Source organism: Lepeophtheirus salmonis, chromosome 10, assembly GCF_016086655.4.
Source record: "Lepeophtheirus salmonis chromosome 10, UVic_Lsal_1.4, whole genome shotgun sequence".
In the NCBI taxonomy this organism is placed as follows: domain Eukaryota; kingdom Metazoa; phylum Arthropoda; class Copepoda; order Siphonostomatoida; family Caligidae; genus Lepeophtheirus; species Lepeophtheirus salmonis.
In genome coordinates this window covers 14,053,828-14,074,876 of record NC_052140.2, presented here as the reverse complement: position 1 = coordinate 14,074,876, position 21,049 = coordinate 14,053,828, and the positions used below count along the sequence as shown (strand labels likewise).

Below are 21,049 nucleotides of genomic sequence, written 5' to 3'. Positions count from 1 at the left end.
TCAGATATTTATCGTATAATCCGATGTGACCAATAATGAGCAAAATATACTTAGTTAAAAAAAGAGTGGGAAATATGAAATGAATTTTTCCCCAACCTAACATATAGATAGATAAGTAGATAATATATTTACTCCTATGTACGAGAAATATTATTTCATATAAACTTCCCTCCTTCCGTTCTCTGTCTTCTCTCATTGCGCTATGACGGCATAAAACTCTCTTTTTACTCAAATACAGACATCAATAGTAGAACTAGACATTGTGTATTACTTGCTATAGAGAAGTAACAACACTGTGTTTGCTAATTCACTTTTTTATTTGATCTGTTTTATGCATATATAAGTATACATAATTGATGATATCTTCTACCAAATTTTGTAATTATTAAAAAAAAATATTGAAACTCCGTATTTAGATTTTATAAAATAGTTATTTACATGTCAGTCATCAGCGTTGGAGTAAAGGTAAGATTGATTTTTTTATAATAAAAAAAAATGGAATTATTTTATCATTAAGTTTTTTTGTTTGTTTTCTTTTGGCAGAAAAACATTCCTTTTTTTTTGTTTAAACCAACTTGTTAGCAACTTACTTTGCTGTAAAAATGGCTAAATAATCATAACGTATTGTCACATGTTTTTATGTATTCGTTGAAAGCAACAGGTATGCTGATTCAATAAGTATAACTGAAGGGAGAGGGGCGGGTGAAGGATATGTTTGATAATATTTTTATTATTAAATCAATAGCTTTTTTTTTTATTAAAAAATCATTTTATGTTTATTCTTTTTTTTTTAAATGTGTTTTAGCAACCGGGTTTAAAAGAGACTCCAAAAATATAAAATAACAAATTAATTGATAAAGAGTTGAATAATTATAATAATTAATGTTCTTTAAATTATGGTTAATTCTTTTAACTATTCCATCTATTTTCTACTAGTAAATGTCCATTAATAAAATTTTAAAAATTATATGTAAAAAATAACCCATGATCTGAAAAGTCACAGGTTTCACACATAGATAACGCTATTTTTTTTTTTTAACCTCATTTTCAGTTAGTACCATTCTTTAGTTCTGTGTGTTATTATTCTAGATGTGATAAATTCTATTTTTTTTATTTCCAAAATAATTGATCAAAAACAATTTTGTGTGATAATTTTACACTGCTTCTTCAACTACAGCAAAGAAAGGCTCCAAATTGAATGGTCATATATGCATTTTCTCGAATAGTTTCTTTTCGTTGACGTTCATTAACACCGATAATTAAGCCCAGCTTCATGAAGCTTGTAAAGAGCTCGTAACTCGATGGCTCTGATTGTGGAATTATTTAACAATAGGCTTTTTTGATTTTTTAAAATCTTTAGATAATGTGAAATTGTCTTTTTTTATTTAATAATTTTAATAAATTAAAATTATTAAATAAAAAAAAAAGATTAAATATTCAACTATCACATGCCTCGAACGAAAGGCTTCGTGGATTTGAGCATTCCCTTTCAAAATGAAAATCTAAAAGGATTCTGGAGAAATGATTTGGTTTCGGATATGAGACGTAGACGTTGAACGTGGAGAAACTTCAAACATAATTGAAAACCAAATCCGAACAGAATAAAGCGAATTATATCTTGGACTTTCAAAAGTCACCAAAGATATATTAAATCGGCTAACCATAACATGTCTTTAGGGGGAAAAAAATCAGTGGCCAGCACAGGCAAAGTCTCCCCTCCCATTTTTGTGTTAGAGGAAGGAGTAGTTCAATGCAGATGCTTACATCGAACTTCTGGATAAGAACCTTGGGCCAAGAAAAGTTCGGGACAACTTTCTTTTCACTCAATATGGAGCTCTGTGTCATCGCACAGCGAAGAAACATGCCTTCCTGACACACAGGTTGGGACCTCAACATATGCCTGCCATCATCTCCAAACCTGAATCCCTTGGAATATTCTATCTAGGCGCTTGTGGAGGGGAGGGTGTGCTCAGAAGAGTGTCCAGTCTCCAGAGGCTTTCATCAAGAAGGAGTGGACCAAGCTCGAGTCTGAATAGTTAATGATTGCAATCCAGGCTTCCTTTTGAGGCAGGTGTAAGAGCTCATAAACTGAATAAAAGCTCTTTCGAGCACAATTTTCAGTTGATTTAGATGCATGAATGCCCTCACAAAATATCTCGTTAAAATTATACTCTTGAAAAATTGATAAAAATAAAATAAGATTAAACCAGTGCATTATAAGTTATCTATCAATTCAAATTAAGTAACAAAATTTATTCGATTTCACAAGTTTTTCTTTTAAAAAAAGTTGAAAATTTCATACAACACCATTTATATAATATCACTTATATCTATAATGCTAACTTTTAAAACACTTTTCTAAATACAAAATTAAAAACATTTGTTAAGTTTAAATTTAATTTATCTTCCCTTTGATATAATATTAATTTCCTTTTCAAAACTCGGTAAAAAAAAATCGTTGTTTATCCTTTAACAGTCCTTTTTTATTCAATTCATTCTATTCGTTAAGATTGTCAGTCCTCTGCACCGTCAATAGAAGAACTGATAAAAAAATAAGAAACAATGTTGATTGATGTCATCAAGGACCGAACTTACTAAGGTTTAAAACTGATAAACGTTACTGAATCGGACTAGAACGAGACGGGAATGCAGTCTTTAGTCTTAAATAAGGACTGACACAATACTACTTCAAACCGAGTTGTGTCTTGAAAGATCTAGATTCAAACAGTCTAGCGAACCAACTGCCTTGACTTTTCCAGATTTTGAAGTAGTTATAATTGATAACATCAGCATAATTGGATCACAAAAGATGCTGTGAAGTTATTGATATAACGTATTGAGTTATGTCATAACTCATAAGGTTGTACAAGAATTGTTGGGGGGGGGGTAAAAAAAGAAAAAAAATTTTTTATATATATTATTTTTCCAAGCATTGTAAGTATTGAATTAATCATTTGAGTAAGATACAACTACAAAATAATAAGAAGATATACAAAAAGTGTATCCAGAAATGGTTACAAAAGTAATACACATTTTATTTGCGTTAGAAACTTAAAAAAATAGACTAAAATGTATCTTTTTAATGAATGAATAACTAGAACTTACCAGGTGTTGAAACTTTCAATGATATCAGATTAAGAAAGAGAAAGATTGATATGTTAGATCTCTGATCACCGTTATAGATCTGTGACATTCACTTTCTTAAACGTCTTCAGAACCCTGACTTTACTAAAAAACATGTTTTCTGTAGAGTAAAATATATTATAAAGTATGTCAATAAATAGAATAAAGAATATGAAGAAAATTGCAATACTTGTTGCAAAATGAACTCCTTTGTGTTAACATTAAAATATCTTAAATTTCCAAATGATTTTTGAATTTGATTTAATTAAATCAACCGATAGTAAATAATGCATAATTCAAATTGCATAATTTACACAAAAACTTTGCCAAATTGACTACATTATTACAAAAATAATTGACCTTTCAAATATAAGTTTTCCTCCTTCAAAATCAGGTTTTAATAAATGTTTCCCAAACAAAATATAATGAAAAATTTCAGTTTTGATTTTTTTTCCTGCTGGAAAGAAGTAGACTGCTGCAACTGTTTTACATCTCTACTACCTAAAATAATTTACCCTTCTAATTTATATATAATACATACATACAAATTTATAAACAAAAGATTGAGTCTGGGTAATACACGTATCCAGATAACCAATTTAAAAAAATACACGTATAATACCCGCAAAAACGGTTTCAAGTAATGCAATTGTTCGTAGTTTATAGAATTTGAATCTAGGTTTGATGCAAATGGACTTTTATATTTATATTCCTGGTACGGATATTACCCGGATCCTTTGAACCATTTAACAGATATATTTCTATAAGAAAAGAAAAGAGAAAATATAAATTTAAACAGAAACCTAAACTATCATTTTCTTGATTCAAAAGAATATATTCTTTAGAATTTAATATTTGTTCTCAAGAGGTTTCCATTTTCTTATACGTAACATGTTGTTTAATATTTGTTTATGTTTTTTCAAATCTATATGACATAAATATCAATTCATATTTGTGACGTAGTTATTGCAATTTATCTCTCAAACGAAAGGAACCCAAAACATCAACTAAACTATCGACGATATACATTTTTTAATATTCAATAATCATAATAATATAAAATAATCTTTGCAAAAAGAATGCCATCATAGACATAAACTTATAATGTCATCAACAATTTATCTTGAGAAAATAACATTGTTTGAGCCTTAACTAAGAATAGTGGTCAAATTCAAGGCTCAAATATGAAATGTGCGCCCTTTTTCAATCGCCCTGGAACCAAATGTCGTCGTCTTAGAATTGTTTTTAAATCCCGTGTAACATAAAAACTAAGTATTCATTTAGTCGAATTTAGTGACAATTAAGTTCGAAGAAAAGTAACTGAGATGCGCCGTAATTATGTGTCCAATTAATTATCCAGGAACAGTGGTTCTGAGCAGCCTTGATCTTAATCTGGTGGATTATTTTGTCGGACACAACCTTGAGGCACAAACTAATAAATGTCCCAATATATGTTTTTTCATCATACCGAGCATCAAACCTTCTTAAAGACTTTAAAGTCCTTCCATTCTACATTTCGGATCACAACCCAATGTCTACATCATTTAGTTACCCATCTGGATCCCGTAAGTTACGATGTAAATTGAATGTGTCCCTGTTGGATTCGGAGGAGATCCGTAAGGAAATTTCTGAAATGATAGAAAAAAATCCTGGGACGCTCTAAGGATTATTTAAATGCAGTCAAGAAAGATATTTATACAAAAGGGAAATAAGCTGCAAAGTTAAGAAAAAATTTAAGGAGTCAAATCGAAAAATTTGTCTACAAAAGCCCCGAGGCGATGTCAGAAATGGAAATAATTATTGACTATGTAAATAGGGGAGCTATGATCAGAATGATCAGAAACTGGTCGAATTAAATTTAGAAGGGAAAATGTCCTTTAAGTATTTAGAGGACACTCTTCGTGGGGAAAAAGCTTTCATTCCTTAAATTATCTTCAGGTGAAATTACTGATGACCCAATAAAAATTTCTATGGAAGCTTGCTACTTTTATACGAAATGTATGGTTGCCATGTTTGCTTACCAAAAAAACTGTGCAGTTTCTATCTATATTGGAGATATTTGAAAGAAACAGAAGGGTGGATGCCACTTTTGTCCTATACCAGGGTCCCTACAAATGAAAGTGTATTCGAAAACTTAGACTCGCCTATTAATAGACAAGAAATTTTAAAGTTCATCCGGGGCTACAACAGGAATTTCAAGTCTCCAGGACCACTCGAAGAGTAATTTCGAATTTTTTTTAAATATTCGACGTGGAACTGGCGCCAATCCTTGAACAAATTTTCAGGGACATTATTCTTAAAGGTTACGTACCATATTTTATAAGCTCCGGATCTATTACACTGATAATAATTTTAAAAAAAAATAGAAGTGGTGATGATATTAAAACTTATAGTCCAATTTCTCTACTCAACACATCTTATAACATTCTTACGGACATACTTAAGCAGATTAAGATCCTCCCTCATATTATATCCCCAGCACAAAAAGGCTTCATCAAGTCTCGACGTCTAGAGGACATTCCCCGGTCGCTTCGGGACGCTATGGATTATTGCGTGCACACTAAAACAAAATACTTAGCACTTCTGGTCGATTTTGAAAAAGCCTTTGACACATTCTCTAATAAGTTCATAATAGATCAACTTTTTAGGTATGGTTTCTCTATTGGTTTTGTAAAAATGGTGTCAGCAATTCTGCAAAGTGCTTCGTCAAAGATTGATTTACCAGGAGCGAGTAGCTTGGCAGGGTGATCTACTTTCACCATCCCTCTTCATCATATCAATGAACAGAATATACGAGATGCTTATGAATGATTCGAGTATTGAAGGTCTAAAAATGAGAAATATGTAGTTAAAATGTTTACTGTATGCAGTAGACCTTTTTTCTATGGAGGTGCTCCAGAGACTGAGAAGTAGATATGAGTTTGCCAAGGACGTCGACTTATATTCAGCTTGTCAATTCCTCTGCCGGGGGGAAGTGGATTAGAAGGACTTTATACTATTATGGAGGGCTCGAAAGAGTTTATCACAGCCTGGGAACCATGTGTCAAATGGGCCTCTGATTCCATTCTTCTTGGCAGTTAGCTGTCTGAAAAATAAAAAAAATAAAAGAGCCATATTCAACAGTCAAAGACGTACTAACCCCGAAGTTCTCGTGAGAGGATGAATAAGTAGGCTTGGTCTAGACTGGAACTCTTCAAATGTGAGTCCGCGCGTGATATTCCAAAATCCTTTTTGCGACACAAAGCAAAAATGGTTTAGATATAGATATGCAACATCGTCTATCTTTACCAACAAGAGTCGATATACCCCTGAGGAGTGGATGTGCCATTTTTGTGCAACTATAATCGAATACTCTTTCCCCCTCTTTTATTTCTGCACTCGTATCGCCCCTGTGGTGAGAGTAGTAGAGGCTGAGATCTGGCTCCATTACAAGAAGAGGCCGAGTCCTTCCGACTCGCTGGTCTCGACGTCAGTAAATATGGAAGAGGCTCTAAACATAGAGTTTATTATCCTACGCAATGTGCAGGGGATAATATATGCGGCAAAAGTAAACGATCAACCATCAAATGTTAGGGATTGGAAAAATAGACAAAAAGATTATTAGTGGAGCTTGACTTTTTTTAAACCAATGGGTCGAATGTTATTAAACAATAGGGATCTATAACCAGAACATCTGGGAAAGAAGGAGGAATATATTTGATTTTATATATCTTAATCTCTTTTGTGTGTATTTTTTTATTACTATTATAATTTTACATTATTCTCCTCTTTTCTTTACGAGCGCGTGGTAGAAACCTAAACAACTTTGTATTTTTATTTGATGAGTTTTTTTCCTCACTGTTCATTTATTGTATTTATGTAGCTAAAGAGGTCTTTGTCTTTGGGCACTAATTTTAAACTAGTATGTTTTTTTATAGAATGTAAGTACCCAATTTATTATGATGTATTCTTATATCCTATATAATATGAAATAAAGACATTAAAAAATAAAATTCCCAACACAACTAAGGCAATTTGGTGGCGGCCATCAAAAAACATTTACATTTACGTCCAGTGACCTCTTCATCAAGAACTGTTTCCACTTCAGAGGCCTTGATTGAGGCTGAGGACAATTATACGGAATAAACCTCAAAACAAATGATCTACAATGCCGTATAACTTACCTTCGAGCCCTATATCGTGTATAAAAGATACATGAAGTTTTTTTAACAAATTCAATTAGCAGGGGCGTTTGCAGATGGTGGCTTGGAGGTGCTGTAACTTCCTGTAATTTAAGAATTTTTATTTTATAATGAAAATTTGAAATTTAATTTTTTGAATTTTTTTCCAACAAAATTAATTTTTTGAGAATAGCTAGGGATGCTTCAATTTTTTTAGAATAGCATTAAGTTTTAAAAAAAGTTATTTTTTATTTGTGAAGAGCTTTGGATTTTTGAAAAAAAAATCAAAAAAATTTAAAATTTTGGATGTTTTTTTCAAAAAAAATTCTAAGAACTAAGTTTATTTATAGGAAAGAAGACCTAACCAGAGATTATATTTAGATAAGTACTTTATTCCTCATATATAGAGGGAATAAGAGTATTAAATACAATATTTAAATTTAAGTTATTTAAACAGTTAATAGATAAAAGTTTGTGTGTCAGGATGAAGGTAATGAGGTTTTTCGAAATTAGAAGACTTTTAGAAAATTGACATTAATGGGGGTTGCGAGGTTAGATAGATCTATATATATATTATTTGTGTTAATGATACCATGTAGAGTGCTTTTAAAAATATGTAACGTTGTTCAAGGACTATAATCGATTTTTATTTCCATGTTAAGATCCCTATTAAAACAAATAAATCTAAGTGCATAGTATTTATGTAAAGTATGTCTATAGGTACTTACACTTATAATCCAATCTCATACCATGTTCTCGTAAATATTGGTTAGGGATTAAAAATCCGGGATAACTTTACATTTCAATATCTTGGTCCTAAGATGATGAAAGTGTCCTCATCAGATTCAACAGACATAATTGTATACAAAAAATTTACATCATTTATTTGTTTTCAAAGTACAACTACCGTGCCACCATTATTTTGTGTCTCCGTGCCGGACGCACAACGAAGGAAGCAAATAACTCTATAGATAATTATGTTAGAGGGCTTAAATGGGTTTAAAAAATCAATTATCATGCTAGCATTTGAATTGCTGCTGTTTTTTAAAATCGGTAATACAAACTGGATTTATTACAGAAAAAACACATTTTCAACACATTTATGTTTGTGGCAGAGGAAATGTAACATTTTTGACGACTCCTAGTGGGATTCCCAAGGGCGCTCGCAAGGGGCAGGGCTGTTGCCCCCCCCCACAAAAGAAAATATATATATATATATGTTATACTGCGGACGTCTTCGATTCCCTTCTCCAGGGAGTGGCAAAGATAGACAAGGAGTTCTTCATAAAGACCTGTGCCAGTTTAAGGGTCAGGTTGGAAGTTGTGGTTGAATCTGTAGGTGGTTGGTTTGATTGATTGACTTCCCTATGGCTCCTTTCATGTAAGAGAAAAATATTTGGTAATTAATTTTGGGAAATAAAGTATAATTTACATTATCTTTGGACTTTAAGATTTAAAGTCTCCACCCTGTAGGTACTTACTGATAAAAATCCACATACTGCCATCCATTACCAAAACAAAAATATTATTTGCATTGTGAGTTTGTTATAAATTGCATGTGAGTGATTTACATATATCTATTTCCATACATGAATAATTTAAAATGGAAGGGCGTAAAACGCTTATCAAATGTTACTGAAACAATATTTAAATAACTTATATAAATACTTGCATATTTTTCACTTATATGTTAACAACTTGATATAATCGGCCTGTGTATTTTCAACCCGCAATTTTCGATCAAAAATAAACTCATTCATCACTTAGTAGTTAAATTTGTTAAACCTATTAATATATTATTTGTTACCGAACTAGTATCCTAACTCCAAAGCTTTCAATAATAGAGTAGAAATTCAAGAAAATATACTGGTTCTCACGCTTCCATGCCGTGCATTGAATTTCTCACACATTTTTTCAAACATAAATTTTTTTATATAAATATGTACTTTTTTCGAAAAAAATATTAAACACGGCCATGCATTTTCTGGGGCAATTATGTGATATAAATTTTGGTAGGATATGAGGTATTTTAAAAATACTAAGTGTACAAGGTGAGGAATCAAAAATTAGAATCCTCTTCGAGGCTGTTTAGCCTCATTTCTTAAAGTCTAACAATTTTGTACTTTGTGCCATTCAAAATAACTGAAAAAAAGATACAATTTGATCATTGTTTTGTTTTCGTGTCGTCAAGAATGTCCAAGCAAAAAGCAAAATGGCAGAGGGAGTGCCATCTCCTCCACGCACAAGATTTACTCCAACAAGAAGATTTTCACAGAGGAAGCTGTTCTGAAAAAGAGAAATGATCACTTCTTGACTGAGTCAAGAGCTCACATCGAGGGAACCTCCAAGACAAACATCCAGCTCAGGTCATGGTCCTTGGCGTCGTGGCGTCCGACAGCAGCAAAATGCCTCTCTAATTTTTCAAGGCCAACGAGAAAGTCAACAAGGACGTCTGCTTCAAAGTCCTCAGGTACCATGACATGCCATAGTTGAAGAGGGATAACTATGTGTTTACCAAAGACGGCGCCCCGACACACACGGCCAAAAAGTGGAACCATTTCTCCAAGGATAACATGGCTACCTTCTGGCCGCTATACATCTTTCCTTCGTCCTCACACAACGTGCGCCCCCTGGACTTTGCTGTTTGGTGCGTCTTGTAGGGAAAGAAAAACAAGACTTCTCACTCGAATGTGGATGCCCTGAAGGCTTTGATCACAGAAGAGTTGAAGAACTTGAGCTCGGACGTCATAAAGGCTAGCTGTCCTTCTGTTCGTCACCGTATAGAAACCATCACTCAGAATGTATGGCACATATTGATTAAAAAGTGTATAAAATTATTGAAATACGAACTTTTGCTTAAAAAGTTTGGCATAAAAAAATGCCACAAAATAAAAATATGGAGTCTTGAAAACGGCTTTTTAAATTTTATAATTCTTGAGTGCTCACCCTGTATACTTATCCTTAAATATAAATACATCTATATATGCTCAAGTACATATATATTTCCTAGGGAGGAATTGTCTGTATTTTAATCTTTTTTAAAACTAAGTAGGGTTTAAAGCAAATGAACAATAAAGAAACATATATAGTTAACTTAATTTTTTTTTTAAGTACGTATTTTTTTTAAATCAAAAGTATAATAGTGAAACCTGTCTCCTTTTTGAATTTGTCAATAAAAATATTGATGAGTTTGTTTTTGTCATATGTTCAAGATAAACATAAACTTGGTCCATCCTCCTTTATTTTAAATCAAACACTATTCAAAACGGCAAAAAAATAATGCAATTAGAAGCTTAAATTAATCCTTCTAATGATAAAAGTAAATGAAGCAAATATATGTTCAAAAAAGTTAATATTCTTTAACACAAAAAAAAACTTTGTTGATTTCCGGTAATTAAAAAGTTTCATAGGTTCAATTAAATGTCACTTCGTATGTTTAAAGCTAACTAAAAATTAGGCTTTTTGGTGACAATATTCCTTCTCGTCTAATTTTCCTTTGGTCAATATTCCTCTTGGCCCAACTTTCATAGTATTGTCACAATACCAAAAATTTTTGTACAAGTCCCACTAATAAAAAAAGAAACCCAAAAATGTAATAACTGATTTATTTTCTACTGCAAACCATTTTGAAGAAAAAAATAGACAATAACATTTTTAGAGCAGTCAAAAATAAAAAAAATATTCGACAAAGGGTTAATAAATAATTGGAATCAAGTTTAAACAAGTAATAGAAGCTCATTATTTTCGAATTATGAGTTTAGTAGAGTTGACTAACTCAATTAAACATTTTTTCGGGGGATTTATGTCTCTGTGCTATATTCCACCTTTATTGTCAGCCATTTCTTGGTAAAAAAATAATAGATGTTCACATTTAATAACAAAAAGAAATATGATTTGTTCTATTGTTCTTTTTGTTCATTCTTTAATTCGTCGTCAAATGATGAATTTTTATTTTTTTTAATAAAAATACATAATAATAAATTGGAGAAAAAGTAGTTTCAAAATTTTCGCTTTATTTCAATACTTTATGGGAAGTGTTACAATCATCCAATTTAAGCCAAGTACTCCCTGTTCTGTTCGATAATTTGTTGTAAAAGAGGATCCAACTTCATAATGCCCTTCTCGTTGAAGCCCTTGTCCCTATTGGCAAAAATCTCGGGCAACCAATTTTCACAGGCCTCTATTTAGGTAAAATTTGTACCATCAAGTGCGTTGGGCATAGACAGGAACAGGTAGTAGTCACTTGGTACCAGGTCCGGTACCATGAAGGGTAGATGCATAAAAACTTACTATCCGAGCTTCTGTTGCACCAGAATAGATGCGTGCGGCCTAGTGTTGTTTCGATAATGTATTTTGGTTTCCTATTCACCAATTTTGGCCGCTTCTGTAGGATTGCCAGCTTCAAAAGGTATTGTTAATTACAATAAAGGGTAGAATTAAGCAGGAAAGAAAATCCCCTGAACCACAGTTGTGTAACACGAACTGAAAAAGTATCGCCCCTGTATACTACGTAAATTTTCTTTGTAGTTTTCGATGTGTTCATCTCTTCCAGGCAGTAAAAATGTAAAATATGGCAAATTTCTTCTTGTGATACCTCCTTACTCGACGCACGATAATTCACGACCGAATTTACCAAGCGTAATACATCTATAAATTCGATACGTATATCTGTATGTGTGAGGGGGGAGGTCGGGAATCATTCCCAAACCAAAGATAGATCTTGTAGAAAACTTTTTTTTTTATAAAGGAGAGTTTTAGGTATAAAAAAAATAAATAGAGATAATTAAAACAAAGGATTTTTGACAATAATATGAAAGATGAGTGCACGATAGTTCAACAAGATTATTTTTTCTACTCTCAACCTTGATTTCCTATAAAAACACTTTACTGTCTTAATTTTTTGTATTATATTAAAATGAAGAATTCTTGAAATTTCTTAATGTTCCAGCAACGTCGGACAAACCTACTCTATTCTAAATGCAATTATCTGTGTGTGTGTTTGTCCGGGGGAAAAGGCTTTAAACCATTTTCTGAAATTTTTTATGTCTATAATTTGTTTGACCTTCAAGGCCATGGGGGCCTTACAATATCATTTTTCTAAAAACAATTTTTTTAACTAACAAACGACTATTTCAAATAAAGATATAAAAAACCCGTAAAATTGTAAAAATTATTTTCGATGCACATTGTTATGTATCCTTGCAAACTTTTTTTTAAGGAGATTATAAGATTTAGAAGGGAAAAAAAGAAGAAGACAGAATGTACCGGAGGATTTTTGACAATAATATGAAAGATGAGAAAACAATCATTCAATTTGAATATTTTTTTTTTCTCTAAACCTAAAAAACCAAAGGAGTTCAGAATTAATTTTAATTTCTTAGTGTACCGGGCAACACTGGATAAATCTACTCTATTTCCTTATAAAAAAACCTGCGAAACCTTTTTACGGTGTTTTGTTCTATATTAAGCAAAATTATTTTAATAAATTTTAATGACCTTCGAAACGCACCAAACCTACTTGACTTCATCTTGAAATACATAAATATCGTATTGTATTTATTAAAAATACAAAGACAAGGCGATAAAAAGTTTTAAAATTAATCTTAGAGACATTAGTTTGGAGATTCGACAAAATATAATATAATATTAATAAAACATTATAAATTCATTTTTGTAAAAAACTTTTATAAATATTTATTACTTTCAACGAAGTTGAGGTACAAAAATTGCACTCATTAATTTTGATGAAGTCAAGTGTAATATAAAATAATAGCTGAACGTACTTTAGTTGCAACGGGTATACTGTAAATTGAAAAAAGGCAAATAAATAAAGCTCCAGAATTACTTAAAAGCAAACAAATTCATCAAACCTTCGGTTAAAATTGTAAAATTTTCGACTAATTCCAAGAAATTACATAGATCCGTTACAAAAAAGTTACATATATTTTTAAAAAAATATTCCGGGGATACAATAAATTCCAGTTCATTAACAATGGGTTAAAAAGGGACTTAATTCAGTTTTATAATAAGTCTCCCTGCAACCTTCTTTTGCCCTCAACAAAATGCCCATCCCTGAAAAGTATAACAACTGGGTGCCTTAGGGAACACTAATGTTAACTAAGGGAGAGTTAATTCTTTTTTATGCTACGCCTGCGCTTTAAAAAGCATATTTGACAATTTATATGAATGTATGTTTGTGATAATATCTTTGTTTTTACTTTTTTGGCTTAAAATATTTGTAGAAGGGAATATTCTTCTCTTTCAGATTGGTGATACGTGTAACGTACATAAATATTTTTAAGCTGAGTTAGTATTGAATAGATAAAAAAGTTTTTGTTTTTCACTTTCGTCAAGTCAAAAAAATACATACAGTGTTTCTCGTAGATAAAGAGTTTTCATGTTTGTATTTATAAAATATATTATACATACATACATACATTGATTCGTAAAAAAAAAGAACATGAATATTGTATATAGGTACGTCAAACAAATTTATTCTGGAAAAAATAATAAGATATACAAACATATTGGGCATAATTATAGTTCGATTATATTTGCCCCTAGGTTTTAAAATGATTCTCCTCAACTTTTTAAAAGCTTTAAAGTATAAACTAGTTCAGTCTACAAGGTACAATTGTGAACTTGACTTTGAATCAATCTGGACTACTTTAAAATTCTAAGTTGTGTTATAAAATTAGGGACTATTCCAATCAATAAATAAATAAAATTTCAAAAATCGACAAGTGAATGTTTAGAAGATCATGAAGGTCGTAGGGTCTCTCAGAGTCTTGTTTAAGTGATTAAAAGCGCCCTTGCTTCTGTTCAGAGCCTTGAAAGTTTCTCTAGCAGCGGTAGACGCCAAAAAATTGTAATAATGAAGGACATGGACACTGCAATCACCTGAAGTCAAGCCAAGTCGATGAGGCAGAATGTTAAGGCTCTCAATGTCAGTGACTGTGAGAAGCTGTGTTAACAAATCGGGAAACGCATGGTAACGAATTGGTAAAGGTCTGTCGGCTTGACTCCGACCTATACTGTTCCCTCCTTCTCATTAGAGCATATTGTAGTTAAGAAGAAAACTTGTACTACATCTCACCCCAATTTAGACTACCTGTAAGCTTTTTTAAAGCAGTAGTGGGCGCCTTTGTCCGAGGCCTTCATCAAGAAGTGCTGCAGAATGGATGATCATCATCTTGGATGACTTTCAAACTTCATCTGACAAGCCTTGACGCTCAATGAGTCCCGAATATGTTAAAAAAAGTGAGCAACAGATTCCAATCCCGTTGAATACGCACCGTACAGATGCCAATGCGGAATACATCATAAAAATTTTAAAATACAAATAAGTATTAGTGATTGTACGCATTAAAATTGTTCTTTTAATCAAAATATGGCCAAGAAATCTAGAAAACGATATGTGGTTTGCACATTCTTCTGCACGAGATTGCCTTGACAGGCTATTTTTATGCAGAATGGAGCCCCCTTAAAGACAATCTACACCCTTCTCTAAGTACATGAAGGACGGAGACAACCTGTAACATATTTCTTGGGCTGCCTACACTATTTTCAGAATGTTTCTCTTCTGTGAAAATCATTTCTGGCTCATATAGATCTCAAATTTTATTGTTTTTTGATATTGGTGTAAGTGGAGTCAGGGCCTACAAAGAGCGTTACAACAGCTTGAGTGACATCACGAGCCCCAAGTATATTCAAAAAAGTAAGTTCCAAAACATTTTAATATGTATCTTTGTAGTGGTTAAATTGACAGAAATGTATATTTTTAGATTGTCAAAGTCAATATAAGCTGCAATTAATGATTTTATCTTAATCTAATCAAGTATAGTTGTATTAAGTTCATATAGTTCGTACAGCATTTCACAAATACCCTAACCGATAAAATGTCACTTAAGCTAAGATTCTTTTTAAAAAAAAATAATTTTATATACATCATAATTTACTGTATGTGCATGAAACACTAGTATATATTTAAATAAGTTAAATCCTATAGGTGTTTGGTGATTGAAAAATCAAAGAAATAAAATACCTTTTAACTTATTCCAAAACTTCATGGAAGTCTGTTAATGAAAAATATAGAGAAATACCGAAGATCAATTACTACCGGTAATGCTGAGTACTTCCCCTCTTTTTTAATATATACTAGAGTAGGTTTCCCTGAGACTTAAATAAATTTAAATGAACTAAGAACTATTTTGCTTAATATATATATATATATAAAATTAAGAATGATTATAACTACATGTTGGTATTGGTTATGTACCTTTGTACCCTTTTTTTAAAAGGAGATTAAATAGATTTACCCGGCGTTGCCTCAAACATTAAGAAATTAAAAGTAATTCTAAACTATTTTGCTTTTTAAAACAGAAGATTAAAAGGTTTAGAGAAGAAAGAATATTCAAGATGAACTATCGTTCGCTTTTCTTCCGTGTTATTGTAAGAAATTATTTCCCTCTTGTTTGTTTTTCTTCTCTGAAACTTACAATTTCCTTTAAAAAAAAGTGTGCAAATATCAAAAAGCAGAGAGAATAATTCTTTTATTTTTTTGTTTTATAAGAAATAGCCGTTTGTTTGTCAATTAATTCGTTTTTAGAAAAGTTCATTCTAAAGACTACCAGGCCTTAAAGCCTAGGAAAATTATTACCAGAAAAAAAATGTACTTGAACAATTTTAGTAAAATCCATTTATTGCCTTAGGCGTGATTACCAGACAGGAACACACAAACAGAATTTTGCATTTAATATGTAGATAACTAGTAAGAAGTTAAAGTTTTTCAAAGAATAATCCACATTAAATTTGTGATAAATTAAAATTATCATTTTCGGAATCAAGTTGACAAGTCAACAAATTTGTTGTTTTTAAAAAAAAAGTTTTATATTAGATTATAAAAACTTTTGGACATTTTATTTACTGTTTTGTATTTTTACATGGATCAAACCTTATGGATATGAGTTAATTTTCTATACTTTAATATTAATCTGTTTCAGGAAAACTAACTTGGTTGTAGGAAATAATTAATCCATTGCCCCTCCGGGAGGGGAATGGGATATAAAATATGTTTTTTAATTAGTCTGGCTCAATAAAAGGTTGTTAATGGGCTATGTGTAGCCTGTTGTCACTGACGTCATGGATTGCATAATAAGCCAATAGAGAGGATATTTTTTTATTCCATCCATTTCGGACTCTTAAATATCAGTTAAAAGGCTCAAAATAATTGTAAAATGATACAGCATGGGGAAAAAATCCTTATTTTAAAATGATCTTAATTTACATAGGTTTTGGATTTCAGAAAGTTGTTCGTATCGCAAAAACATTAAATTTTTTTATTTCATGATAAATTTTATCAAATATTCAATACTTTATGATAAATTAGTACCTATTAGTTTGGCATGAGGTTGCGTATATTATACGAAAACATAAGCTGCAATGTTCTATTTTTATAATTATCCTTGTATAAACAACGTTCAAAGTATGATCAATATCAAAATGTAACTTTTGCCATAATCCTATTCACTAACACTTAAACGAAAACTAAAAAAAGACAAAAAGTAATTAAAATAAATATTAATCATTTTTATAAGTCTGGGAGTGTTTAATATCAACGTAAAAATGCAATTTACTTTATAAAATAATAAAATTTAGATACATCAAAAGCAATATTCAACCTTTAAACTTTGATCAATATTGCTCAAACTGTACACCTTCCATTTATTACGAAAGGGAACATATTTAATTATTGCCCTTCCGACATTTAAAAAAATACAATTTAAAGGAGGCTCTACTGTATATTTAAAGCTAATTGAATTAGAATATAATATGATTCACTTACAACTGCTGCAGCATTTTTAATTTCACAGCATCAGTTGTAAATTTATTTCCATATAAGTTTAAGTATTTGCGCAATATATGGTAGAAACTCTTTTATAAACAAAGACTGTATAATGTATTGACTGTGTACCATAAATTATAGTGGCTTAAAAAAAGGGGGAAACTGTTATTTCAACATACTACGAATTAATGCAGTATTGTTCGAATAAGTATATATGTATTATGCTTTTATATTTTTTGGTTTGAGTGTTTCAATACATTATTACATTCTAAAAAGTTTCCTTCAGCATTTTTTTAACTCATAACATGTAGACTCCTGTTTCTTAAAATTATCGATTTAATGATGACACATAGATCAAAAGAGACTCGAAGGAAACTATTTGATGACACTGAATTTAGCTTTGTAGCATTTTAATCCAATTATTTATTCATATTCAAAGAATTTTAGCAAATTTCAAATAATGAAAATGAACTGAAACAAATCTTTTGTGTACATATATTAGAAATTAAAGCAATGAAATGATTTTTATAAATATCAATTATAAAAACTCTGTAATTTGATTGCAAATAGTTTAATATCAAATTGATATTACGTCAAATCCATTTTAATTTCCAAGGATTTAAGTATTGTCCAGTATTTAGTTTCGACAGCAAAAGCACGTTTTTCAGTGCAACTAACCTTATTTTTAAGAAAACTGTAGAATGTTGCCTTGAAACAACGCAGTAGAGGTAGAGTTAAAAGTGGTGTACTACTAATCCTACAGCCATATTTCTACCCTCATCCCAAAAGAGATGAAAAACAGAATTAACAATCAAGCAACAAAACATTTAATCTTATCTCGCAACTTCGAGGGGAAAAATTATATGAAATAAGTTCTTGTAGAGAGCAAGGAAAATAAAACTGTAATCCCCCCTCTAGAAAATCGAATCTCTAGCATCCTTGATGATGAACATATTGCATTATAATCTTTAAATGAAGCAACATAGCTCAATGGACAACGCGCTCAGGAGAAATTGTTCTATTTAACTCATTGTGCTTAGATTTGATTAATGATAGCTTCTAGAAAAGATAATATAAATGATGTATTGTAATGTAAATCGTGTGTATTTTTTTGGAATTCGTAATCTGAAGAATAAACTTATTTATCCTCGCTTGTTTTCATTATTATTTAACTACTCCTGAGTAATCAATGAATATTTTATAGCTGAAACGTTTATCATCTTACAGTTTAAGGTATAAAGCAGTGATTCTCAACCACTGCACCTTGTAGCAGTATTTTTGTAAAATTTTTAATATTTTGTATCAGAAACAATAATTATTTTTAAATTTCACAAGATATGTAGCCATTTTGCTAAATCTTAAATATTGAAAAATATTTTTGTCAAAATTTGAAATAGAAATAACGGATTTTCATTGAAAAGCACAAATGAATATTCAAGATTGAAATTGTAATTAGTTTGATATTCTATAATATTTTGTTAAATCATTTTTTGAAAATACTTATTATCGACGGATAGCACTTTTAATCACTACTCCAACAAATAATAGCGATTTTCTGTAATTCCAAATTCAAATTTTGCCTCTAGAATAAAACCAATACTACTACTAATATAAAAATATTCGGTTACAATATGTATGCATGTATATGAAAGCCTAGAGTAGTACTAAAGTATCTTATTTCTATTTTGTATTCGAGCTCTAAACATATTTTTTTTTTTTACCTAAGTTAATTTATAAGATGAATTTAATTAATCTTTCATTCGTAGTATTGTAACATACTTAACTCTCTAAAATTTTGTTTATTTTTGTTAAATGTCATGTACAGGGTGTCCACGATAAATTAGAACTAACTTAAAATTCAACCTGCTTCATAAAAATGGAATTTGGAGTGTATTTGTTAATATGAAAAAGTTAGACATGATATTACACAATAAATTTATTCAAAATATACTCCCTCAGCAGCCACCATCTTCTCCATCCTGCCCCTAAAGGATTTACATGCCCTGATGACTTCCGCGTAATCGACAGCATTCCACTCTCTCGTAATGGAGCCGGGAACTTTGTGGTGAAGACCGTAGGGACTTCTTCTCTCTCTTTGGCAATCCACCTATCATTCTGGCGGTTGTAGCTTCTGTCGTATGATTCTTCCTCCATGGCTCTTCAAGTCATTGAGGAGACACTTACCGTTGATGAGCCTGGTGGCCTTCATGGATGCCGTGAGGATGTGTTGTTTGGCCATTCGGTATGACCTGTACCCGAGGTCCTCATTAACAGCCTTGGAGACCAGCTGCTTGCTCACTTTACGGTTCTTGGGCAACCTGGACAAGGAAGTACCCGGCGAAGCCTTGATGGACTTCCAGAGGCCTTCAAGGAAGCGGGAAGTGTGGATTCGGTCATGTCTCATATTGTGGGCCTTGTGGCAGACCTTCCCCTCAACCTCCCAGGCATTGAAGACCCGGTAGACCGTGGTCTTTGGGTAGTTAAGAAGCTTGTAGATAGCAGAGGGCTTGTGTCCCGCGCGAGCCAATTCGAGGATGGCGTCTATCCTTGCTTGTTCCATGATGACTATTGTTTGTTGTCAGAACAATTGTGGTGATAGTTATAGTGTATTGTTCACGCAACCTTTTATATTAGTATGATTTAACCCCGAATATCCACATTATGGATCTGGATGAAGTTTAAAGTAGTTCCAATTTATCATGGGCACCCTGTATTTAATTTTTATTTAATATTTTGTATTTGAAGAAAAACTATGATAAATGCTGTAAATATATTTTTTTGTCAACAAATAATATAATTTATTAAAAAACAAACAAACATTTTATTAGATATATCTTTAGTAAATGTTTTTAATTATATATTAAATTATTAACTTAGAAAATATAAGACACATCCTCTTTATAAAGGGTTCATAATGACATCAAAGACAGCAACACCATGTTAAAAAAATACTTAGTTATTTTACAAAATGGACAAGCATTAAAAAAAATATATAAAGTAAAGTTCATTTATTGAAAAAACGATGTCAAACACGATGTTGAAACAAATTGGTACTTGATATATTTTGTCTTCAAAAACATTACTTTAAACACTACAATAATTAATGAATTTGATACAGAGTTTAAGAGAATATTTGAAATAAAAGTGGTTCATTTTAAGGTAAATTATAGTACAATGTATGTTAATAACGCTTTTTGTCTGATGTGTGTCTTCCAACACAAGTTTTCCTTTTTTTCTCTGTCGATAGAGTGTGACGTCAGAGCCGGTATAATACTAAATTCATCGATTGATTTAAACATACAATTATAAAGCTACTGATCTTAATAATTGAGACTAAAATGCATTTCTGTTTTTAAAACTATATTTATCTTTTAAATAAAAGTTTGTAGACGGAAATTGTCTAAATTTCCAAAACACGAAAAAATACATCAATTTATTCAAAACTTTCTACAAACATAAATAAGAGTATATTAAAATAGAAATAACAATTACTTAAAGTTAACTAACAAAATGAATCATACAGCTTCTGATTTTTATAATATAATTAATATTATTACTAAATTATTTCTTAATAAATTTTTACAAAAATTTAGATTTCCAATCCATGTTTTCTCTGATATATTTTTTTATATATTATTAATTCCTTTGACTTTGTTTAGAAAAATCAAATGCTATTTCATTATTGTGATTTTTGTCAGCCCTCTAGAGGTTTTTAAATCTGGGCTATTATCATATTCCATTATATTAGTAAAATAATTACATTGAATTCTTTATTGATTAGATTAAAGATAAGTGATCATTTAATATCTAAGTTTATTATGTTTTTTTACATGATCATATCATTTTTATTGCATAATATTATTTCAGGTGTAATATTAGATATATTATTTTCATAACAAATGTTGATAGTAATGTAGCAATG

General features: G+C 30.9%; 1 protein-coding gene across 2 annotated transcripts in view; it reads left to right on the top strand.

The window, feature by feature from the left end:
* Positions 1 to 246: 246 nt before the first annotated feature.
* The window catches only part of LOC121125643 (popeye domain-containing protein 3), a 110,134-nt gene continuing 89,331 nt past the window's right edge, over positions 247 to 21,049 (top strand). The window contains exon 1 of one of the 2 annotated variants that reach the window (XM_040720834.2): positions 247 to 465. The gene's annotated coding sequence lies outside the window, so the exon portion shown is untranslated. The remainder of the gene's footprint in view (positions 466 to 21,049) is intronic. The other variant, XM_040720836.2, reaches the window with a different exon arrangement.